Source organism: Vigna umbellata, chromosome 4 (genome assembly GCF_029865625.1).
Source record: "Vigna umbellata cultivar VRB3 chromosome 4, Vumbellata_1.0, whole genome shotgun sequence".
In the NCBI taxonomy this organism is placed as follows: domain Eukaryota; kingdom Viridiplantae; phylum Streptophyta; class Magnoliopsida; order Fabales; family Fabaceae; genus Vigna; species Vigna umbellata.
In genome coordinates this window covers 57,946,338-57,956,413 of record NC_142168.1, presented here as the reverse complement: position 1 = coordinate 57,956,413, position 10,076 = coordinate 57,946,338, and the positions used below count along the sequence as shown (strand labels likewise).

The 10,076-nt window shown below is 33.5% G+C and overlaps 1 pseudogene; it reads left to right on the top strand.

The window, feature by feature from the left end:
* Positions 1 to 8,526: 8,526 nt before the first annotated feature.
* LOC148200664 (uncharacterized) lies at positions 8,527 to 9,873 on the top strand (annotated as a pseudogene).
* The last annotated feature ends 203 nt before the right edge of the window (positions 9,874 to 10,076 follow it).

Here is a 10,076-nt window from a genome sequence, read left to right as displayed (position 1 = left end):
GTTCATTTGTTATCAAAATTTACTCTCAAATAACGGTGAAATAAACCGTTATTAAAGATCTCTTGATTCTGATATGGTTGTTACTTTTGGTTGCCAACTCCTATTCAAGCTTTTCAGAATCTTTATGTTGATCTCCTCTTTCTCAAATGATTTTCCAAGGGAAATCAAATGGTTTACAATGTGAGTGAACCTTTACTAGACTTCATAGATGTACTCTTTTGGCTACATTCTAAACATTTCATACTCTTGTATTAGAGAACTCTTTCTAGCCTTTTTTACCTCATCGGTTCCTTCCGAAGTTACCTCAAGAACTTCCGACATTTCTTTAGCACTCTTGCATGTTGACACCCTGATAAACTAGTCAATAGTAAGTGGAGAAGAAATAATATTTCTAGCTTTTATATCATACTGTGCATGTTTATCTCATCTTCATTCCATTCAGAAAAAAATTTCAAAACAGTTTTTCCATCAACCATTTTAGTAGGCTCAAAAAGACCATTGATTATAGCATCCCAAATCCTCTTATCAAGATATTCTAAGAAAATCCTCATTCTAATTTTCCACAAGGAATAATTTTCTCCTCCAAACAGAGGGGATCTGTTTGTAGAAGGACCTTCTCCAAAGGTCTACGAAACTGAAGCCATCAGGATCAATTAATTGATTTCACAGAAAGAGTAATTAATTACTTTTCAAATAATTTGTGAAAAACCAGCTCTGGTGCCAATTGTAAGAAAAGATATGGCTAGTTTATCTTACCAAGAGGGGGGGAGGGGGGGAGGGGGCTAAAATTGTAACTGATAAAAACTCTTTCTTTTCAAATATTTCTAGAAAATTAAGATGATCCTTAAATGTGTACAATACAATTATGAATAATAAAGAAGTAAAGAGATAGAGAAAGGAAAACAAACACAATATTTTTATCTTGGTTCGACCTTAATGCCTACATCCAGTCTCTTTCAATCAACCTGAGATTGAAAGACTTTCCACTATAAAGATTTTAGTTTTTACAACAAGGATTTACAAAGAACACTTCTCAAATGTAAAACCTCTCTAAATAAACCAATCTAATATAGATAATACAACCTGCAGAAAAACAACCTTCTTAACTACAACAACCCTTTGAGACTCTTCTCAAAGTATTAAGAACCTTACGTTCTTCTTCGTGGGCAGCGCACAAGGAAACAACAATCCTCTATGATTGTAAAAATGAAATCTGATCAGAACATAATATATCTTAGTCATGCACAATTTGATTAGCCAATAAGAGCTTCAACTTTTTCTTCAAGAATCCTTTAAGAGTATCAGTTTCTTTGAATCTTGATTCTTGGAGCAATTTTGTACACCTGCAAAATCTCTCTAAAACTCTTTGATATCTGATATAAAAGTTCTCAAATGATGAAAGTGTTAAAAGTTCTTAATACAGAGCCAAATGAGTCATTATATAGTTTTTAACATATCAAACGAATTTCAATTAAAAATCTGGTTTTCTCCATAACAAGTCAGTTCTGTTCCAGCCTTAATTTTGATTTCCGGTGCTGTTCATATGCTTATTGGTGCAGAATTTGTGTTAGGATGATGGCTTATGCTAGTGGTAGCATCTTGAGGGGTGGAAACTTGTATACCTCTTGATCCAAGTGCCTCCACAACAAGGAAAATAGCATCCTAAAACACCATACTATAGTGAGAACAAGAGTGAAAATTTGGCAACTCCATTAGCCAAATTTTGAGACACAAGCCAAATAGCCGAGGGATTGTAAGATTGAGTGTCTATCCTCTAAAAGAAACTTTCTAGAGCACCATAAAACATTTCAAAAGTGAGATTTGAGTGGGTGCACCTAAAGCCAAATAGCCCTGGCCGAGAGAAATACTGCACTATTTTTTCCAATGTTGAAAAGTTCAGTTTCTGAATCTGATTTGTGTTATGCAATTACTTATATAGTTCTGATTTGAGAGGAATTCTAAATGTTCAAAAGGATTTTTAGAACACTTGATTGAATTTTTTTTACAACTGGAAGAGTAGAATACTAATCATCAAAGCTACTCAAAACAATTTTTTCATTACTCCTTATTTAAACCAATTTAGTTTTCTAGTTTTCTGGTGCCAAAACCAGTTTGCGGTTCATTGATTTGCTTAGTTTGGAGCATTAGTTTTCTTGCAGAGATATAATAGTGCAGGTTTCTTTGAGCTGGAAAGTGAAATCATTGATCCATAAATTGCAAGTCTGACAAGTCCAAAATCAGGAACAATAAACTAACCTTCCAGATTTGTGGCAGACTTTCCAAGCAATTCTGGCCAGAATCCTTTCTCCAATACTACAACCTTCATCTTGGAAACGTGGTAGACTTCTACTCAATTTCTTCACAGCAAATCCAAGGAGGTGTAAGACCAAGGATCAGATTTAAAGCAATGCAACCAAGGGAGCAGCTGAACCAATTTCCAAAAGCGGTGCATACTTGGAGCAGCAGAATAGTATAGCTTGATACTAGCCTGTTTTAGATTTTAGTTTTCATTTGTTTTTCTTGTTAAAGGCCATTAAGATCAAGTGTTTGGAAGAGTCCTTGGTGCTCTCTCCAATCTTGGCAATTTTCTTTGCTTGCATAGATAGTAGATGGTGAGTGTGTCTTGTTAGCCAAAGCTAGAAGCTTCACCATACGAGTAGAATTTGATATTGTTTGCCTTTGATTCTTGTGTTTCACGTTTAGGGGTCATTAGAGTCTGAAAGTTTTTTATTGTTTGTGTTTGAGTCTTATCCTTTGATTTTAAAGGTAATTTTAGTTTAACGGGTAAATAGTTAGTAACCCAAGACATTTCTGGCAAGGAAAGATTTGGTACTTAAGCAGTCTTCATGACTCACCTCTCGTACCTGGGAATTGTCTAAGTGAAGCTTCTAACCCTTTAGATTAAGAAAACTTTTAAAAACAAAGATGTCTTGTTATAGTTCATATAGGTCATCTAGGTTAGTTAATGTTGATGAAATGTTTAATCAAGCTAGGAAAATTTCATTCTTTGGTAAAGACATAGGTGCATTAACATACCTAGCTTGGTGTTAAGACTTCGACAAGTGTACTGAATCGTATCAAGTAATATAAAACAGTAAGACCAAGTATCATTTCCCAAAGGACTCACGACACTAAAAAGTTATGTAATTGCTTAACCAATTAAAACTTAAGAACAATTTTTGGGGGTTAAGACTTAGAGTTGTGACTAGGACCAGAGGACAACAACTTGAAATTATATATCCTAAGGTTGGAATTCGTTGATCTTTAACCTTTAATTTTCGTAGTCAAATTTAAAGCATTACATTCGACTAAGTTCTTTCACATGTTTAGTGTAATAAGCAGAATGATTCATGGGCATGTGGCTACTACATCATGTCATGGATGAAGGCAATAATCCGAGCATAAATCAGAGGGGAATGGACTGAGGTAAAAATTTACATTTGAAAATCTTACAAATATCAATAAAGTTTTGACATTAAAATGAATATAATAGTAAAGTTTCCTTGATTATGCAGCGGTTCAGCATTACCTCTCCATTGTCCACTTCAGTAATAACGACGATAAGAGAGGATTGGGCACGATATTTGAATAAACATTTTAAATAGCTATAGCTTTAGGTTTTTCCTTTCATGATAGTAGCATTTGCTTACTTGTGCAGCTTTTAAACTGTTAATAGATTATTGTGAATAGATGAATACTGTGGAAAGCTGGGTTCTTTAAAGTTTTGATGATAGCATTAGCATCTTTTAGTTTTACCATTTAATTGGAATTGATGAATTGATTATACCATGGTTTAAATTAATTAATTATGCGAATATATATGAATTAGAAAACTGGTTTCTGTATTTTAGGTTTGCTTGAATGAGCTAAACCGAATCAAATCCAAAAAAAAAACTTTGAAGGTAACGTCGAAGTACACACCATTTGACGTTCAAACATCGACAGTAACGTCCCATATAGACAAATTCGACGTTAACCTTACGTCCATCCCCTTATACTTGACGTCAAATATTCCTTTAAATATAAATATTTATTCAAATAATACTCAAAAATTGACATCCTCTTTGAACTTCGACGTGAACATTACGTCCATTATCTTCCGCATCGACGTTAAGTTTATGTCACTTCGCTCGTACATAAGATGACAAATCTTACTATAAATATAAATATTTATTCAAATATCGAACGTCAATCTCTTTACTAACTGACGTAACCTCACGTTGTTGCACAATGTCGATGTTAGGTTTACGCAGATCTCAATATAATCGACATGAAATTGTCCTATTAACGTCGCCTCGTGATATTCAACGTAAAAGTTACGTTACCCGCTATGACGTCGGTCTCTAATTCGTCGTTAAAAGTCAAAAATAACCGACGTAATACGTTGTTTTTGCACTAGTGTTTAGAGCCATTAATTTCTTTTCTTCAATTTCTTCTTCCTCCTTTATCCTTCCAAGCTGCATTTCATGTTCTCTGAGTTTTCCAAATAAGGTGGCCATGTCATGCTGGTTAACTCTCTTGATTCAGATATGGGAGTGACTTTCAGTTGCCAACTTCTGTTGAGGCTTTTCAGGATCCTTATGTTTATTTCTTCTTTATCAAACACTTTCCCGAGAGCCATGAGGTGATTAACTATGTGTGTGAATCGTTTCTGTACTTAATAGATAGTCTCTCCCGCTTTCATTCTGAACAACTCATACTTTTGTATGAGAGAATTCTTTCTGGCCCTTTTCACTTCATTCATTCCTTCATGTGTGACTTCAAGAACCTCCCACATTTCCTTAGCAGTTTTACATTGGGAAATCCTGAAAAATTCATCGATGGTTAGGGATGATGCAATCACATTTCTAGCCTTAACATCATATTGATCTCTTTGGTTCTCATCTTTAGTCCACTCAGAAAAAAATTTCAAAACAAACTTTTCCATTTAAAACAACTTTTCTATTTGTGTGATTCTTAACCGATTAAACTTTTCATCTTTTTATCTTTTTTATCTTTTTTATTTTTTTATATTTTTTATCTCTTTCTCTTTTTATTTATTTTTCTTTATCTTTTTATCTTTTTATTTTTATTTTTTTTATCTTTTCATCTTTTTATGTTTCTATCTCTTTATCTCTTTATCTTTTTATTTTTTATCTTTTTATTTTTTTTATCTTTTTATTTCTTTTTATTTTTTATATTTTTATCTTTCTATCTCTTTATCTTTTTATTTTTTTATCTCTAATGTAGTGTTCTTTATTGTCTACAGGATAAAATCCGAAAATTTGTACCAGGAGCACAAGATCATCAAACCATTAAGGGCACTAAGCGCCGACCTTCAAGTGATATGTTCATCAAGACTCTGTGCTTGAAGTGGTTAAAGATATCAAAGATGGTGAACAGAAGATGTTGCAATAAGTTGTGTGATGAAAGAAAAAGGAACATGACATCATAGATGCAGATTGTGCTTAATGGTGTAGGCTCGTGACGTTAAACAAGCGCTTATTGGGAAGCAACCCAATTTCTGATTTTTTTTAGTGATTATTTGTGTGGTCTGGATTTGATTTTCCTTTGCAGGAATGACAACATCTACTGATGGATGCTGGACAACATCTACTAGGGATGCTAAGAGGATTCAGATAACAACATCTATTGATGGATGCTGCCACGATGAATGATAGCCCATTTTTCTGAACTTTTCCTTTTTAGTTGATTTAATTGTGTGGTTTTGATGACTTGATTTTTTTATTTTTTTATTTTTTTTTGTTTGAGTTTGTTCTTTTCTTAGGTTAAATGCTGCTTCTGATGGAAGTAATGATAGCATCTGCTGATGGATGTTGGTATGATGAGGATGATGAATGACAACATCTACTAATAGATGCTGTTATGGAAGAGGACAGTAACTAGACATCTACTGATGGATGTTAGGTGATTAGGCATCTACTGATGGATGCCGATGAAGATGAGAAAGATTGGTGTCTACTTAGGGATACCAATGATGATAAGAAATATTAGCATCTACTAATGGATGCTAAATGATTAGACATCGACTGATGGATGTTACTGATGGATGCTATGATGATGATGATGGTGTCAAGCTAATGACGTTAAAGAAGCGCTTGTTGGGAGGCAACCTAGTGTTTTACAAATTTTTATTTTATTTTTCTGCTTTTATTTTATTTGTTTTCATTGACTGTATTTTGTTTCTGTTATATATTTTTTTCTTTTATTTATTTACTTCATATTGTACTTTACTTGAATGAACTTCACTACTTTGGTTCAACTATGTTGTGTTTTATGATAAGTATTGCTTTATGATATTCTAGTGTATTGATTGATGTTGAGATGACGCATGATGTGTTGATATACAGGTGATGGCTCAAAAAAAATGAAACAGGTGCTTGAGGTAAAATTTAATTGAGATACTAAGCAGGATGTTTTCCTGAATTCTGGGACTTGAGAGTTTACCTGTGTGAGTTTTGGGCTTCAGAGTTGTTGTGAATAATTGTTATTACTTTGGAAGCATGAATGATTTTGCCCAAATTTCTGTGATTGAACTACTTGTTTTCAGGTTTCATATGATCAAGGCCATCTTTTGTTATCCCTTAAATTTTTAGCCCACTCATGAAGTTTTCCAAATAAAAAGAGAACAGTTTGTTCTATCCTTTGAACCTTTGACCTTAAGCATGTTTTGAAAACCCTGTTTTAAATTCTTTACCTTGAGTTGAGTTGAGAATATTTGTGAGGTATTGATAAAGGTTCAAGTTTGGGGTTGCTAGAAATATAAGCAGTAAGCAAAAAGAAAAAGAGAAATCAAAAGAAAAGAAAAATGAAAAGAAAAGAAAGAAAAGCTCACTTCAAGGGAAAAATGTTGGGAAAGATCTTGAAAAGAGAACCTGTATAATTGTTAAATTCATAAATATCTCTCTTAACTCACGGATTTTGCATTCTTGAAAAATCATGTTTCTTCTTAGCCCAACCAAGTTACAAGCCAAGAAAAGCCCTTGTGATGAAAACATGTTTGTGAGTATGTTTGATTTTGGTTAAATGAAAGGCAAAATTAATTTGTGTGAGATTGTGATAGCAGAGTTAAAAACACCAACACCTCACTATACACCTGTGAGTTGAGTGATACACTTTTGAGTGCTTGAGTGATACACTTTTGAATGCTTGAGTGAAACACTTTCTTTAGTGAAGAGTAGTTATCTGAATTTCTGATTGAATCTCTGCTTGGTTGATTGATCATTCTTAAGAATAACATCTGTTGAAACATATGAGCATCACATTAATTTTAATTGAATTAAGACATCTACACATCTTGACTGACATCTTTATGCTGAGTTGATAAAAGTGATCTCTTGTCTTGGAAGAAAAAGTTTTTGAAAAAGGTTGAGTCATTGTAGTGATTGTTCTGAAAAGTTAAGTTACAAATTGTTTTGCTTGAGGACAAGTAAAGTTCTAAGTTTGGGGTTGTGTTAACGATTTAAAATACCATTATATGTGATGTAATTTTGATGCTAAATGCACCCTTTTTGACTTAGAAACTTGCTTTGACTCATGTTTTTGCTTTAGTTTGGTGAATAAGAGAGTTGAGGTTATTGATAACAGTTGAAAAACTATTATTTTTATACTTAAAATTGATATAAAAAACAACCTTTATGACTAGAAACTAGTTTGGAATCATGCATTTGCTTATGTTTTTAGAAATAAGAGAGTTGGAAAGGTTTTATGCTTGATTTCCTTGTTTTTGCAGGTTTTTGAGATGAATTTGATGAAATAGGAGAAGTAGGAAAGAGAAGGAATCAGAAAAGGACACAAAAAGTGCACAAGAAGAGAAAAACCAAGTGTCCCTCAGCAGAAATTACTGCCGAGCGGTGTTCTTCAAGACTCAATGATGCCGTTGAGGGGTAGAAGTGCAGCTCAGGGGTGGAATAGAGGACACGCACTCACCACTGAGCGGCATTCTGATGGACTTGGGCTCACTTTTCTGTAATTTTTAGAATATTATATAAGGTTTTAGTTAACCTAGGTCAATCATCTTTGGCTGGGATGAAGCAGAAACACACTCTTTCACCCCTTGGAGGAGGATTTTGGATGCTACATAGCTCCTTTCTCACCTTTCTAAGGTTTTATCTTCCACTCTTTCATTGTATTTCATCTAGTTTCACCATGAATATGGTGAACTAAACATTTATTGTTGTTGGGGAATCAATGTAATCCTTTTGAAACTCTCATGTATGGAATTTGTTCTTCAAAATCTTCTTTAAGATACATGCTTTCTTTCATTAATTGTTAGGGTTTTTCCTCTTTGCTCAAAGCATGCATTGTTTAACTCATTCGATGTCATGATCATTGATTTTGTTGATATGGACACATATGGGAAATCTAGATCTGGGGAATCTCTCCCAATAACAGTATAAACCTAGACATAGGAGTATGATGGTTGGTTGCCTTTAAGCTTCTGTTCACTATATAATGGATGATTAATTGCTAGGGAGACAAGACATTGTAAACTAGTGATTATGATTAGGCTTTCTTCGTCGAGACATGGGGTTAAGGTAATTTAGAAAGTGGCATTAACAATTAATGAAGAAAGATGAATTCCTGAATACATGAGAGTACATAAGGATGAAATTGATAAACCCCAACAACATAATCATCAATATATTTCAATTCACGTGTTTTGTTTCTTCTTACCATTGATCAATTCATGCATAGATATTTACTTTTGAGTATTTGCATCTAAATCATAATGAATTGGTTTTACAAGTCTTAGCTAATCAACAAACCATACAACTGTCTAGGCCGTGAGTCCTTTGGGAGAACGATACTTGGTCTTACCAGGTTTATTACTTGATACGATTCGGTTACACTTGCTGAGGGTCTAACAAGTTTTTGACTACTTTTTCGGGATTAAAAATTTGTTCACCAAGTTTTTGGCGCCGCTGCCGAGGACTCATGGTTTAACTAGTCTATTTGTGTGATTATTGATTAACTTTGATTTGATTTTTATCTTTTAATATTTTTATTTATCTTTTTATCTTTTTTGTTTATTTTTATCTTTTATTTTGATATATTTTGTTATCTTTTTAGCTTATCTTTTCTATCATTCTATCTTCTTGATTTCTATCTTTCTATCTTTTCATCTTTTAATCTTTTTCATATTTTCATTTTTTATCTTTTCATCATTTTTATCTTTTTGTGCTAACAAATTTTTTCTAGGGTTTTGTGCCTAATGCGTGCAGGATGCAATTCGGACAAGAATTTAACTATATGGGTACTCAATTCTTCCAAGGTAATCTCAACCACTGGTGGGAACCTCATTCAAGCATGGATCAAAGTAAATTTTGGCAAGCTGTCGGACAATTTGAGAACTAAGCACAACAACAATGGCAGCAACAATGCTCTCTATCAAAGTTGGATGACGTCTTTCAACAATTTATGCAAGAGTCCATCTCCACTCAGAAAAGCATTGAAGAATCATGTAAACGGATGGAGATGCATTTTGGTTACATAATTGAGAGATTGAAAGATGTTGAGTTTAATACTGAAGTTATCCCTAGGGAGGAAGGTCAAGCCATTATCACTGAAAGTGACAAGATTTTTGATGAGGAAGAGATAGAGGGAGATGAGGAAAAGATAGAGGAAAAAGAAACAGAAAGGTTGAGTGAGAAAGATAAAGATGAAGAGAAAGAAAAAGAAGTGGTTGAGAGACAAGAAAAAAAAGAGAATGTGTGTGAAAATAAAGAAGTTGAGTGGAAACAGAGAAGAGAAGAAAAAAAGAGAAATGAAAAAGAGAAAATTGAGGGAGAAGAAAAGTAAGAAAAAGAGGACGAGAGAAAAAAAGAAAGAATCATATGAAAAACCTCTTCCTTATCCAAAGAAGTATCATAGGAAGGAGAAGGAATTTTAGCGCTTCATGGAAATATTCAAGAAATTGGAGATTAAAGTTCCTATGATTGAGACATTGCAACAGGTTCCTGGTTTGATCAAATTTCTCAAGAACTACAGTAGAAAGAAGAAAAAAAGAAGATGGAACTTGACCTTTATTGGGTCAAGCTAGTGACGCTAAAAGAGCGCTTGCTGGGAGGCAACCC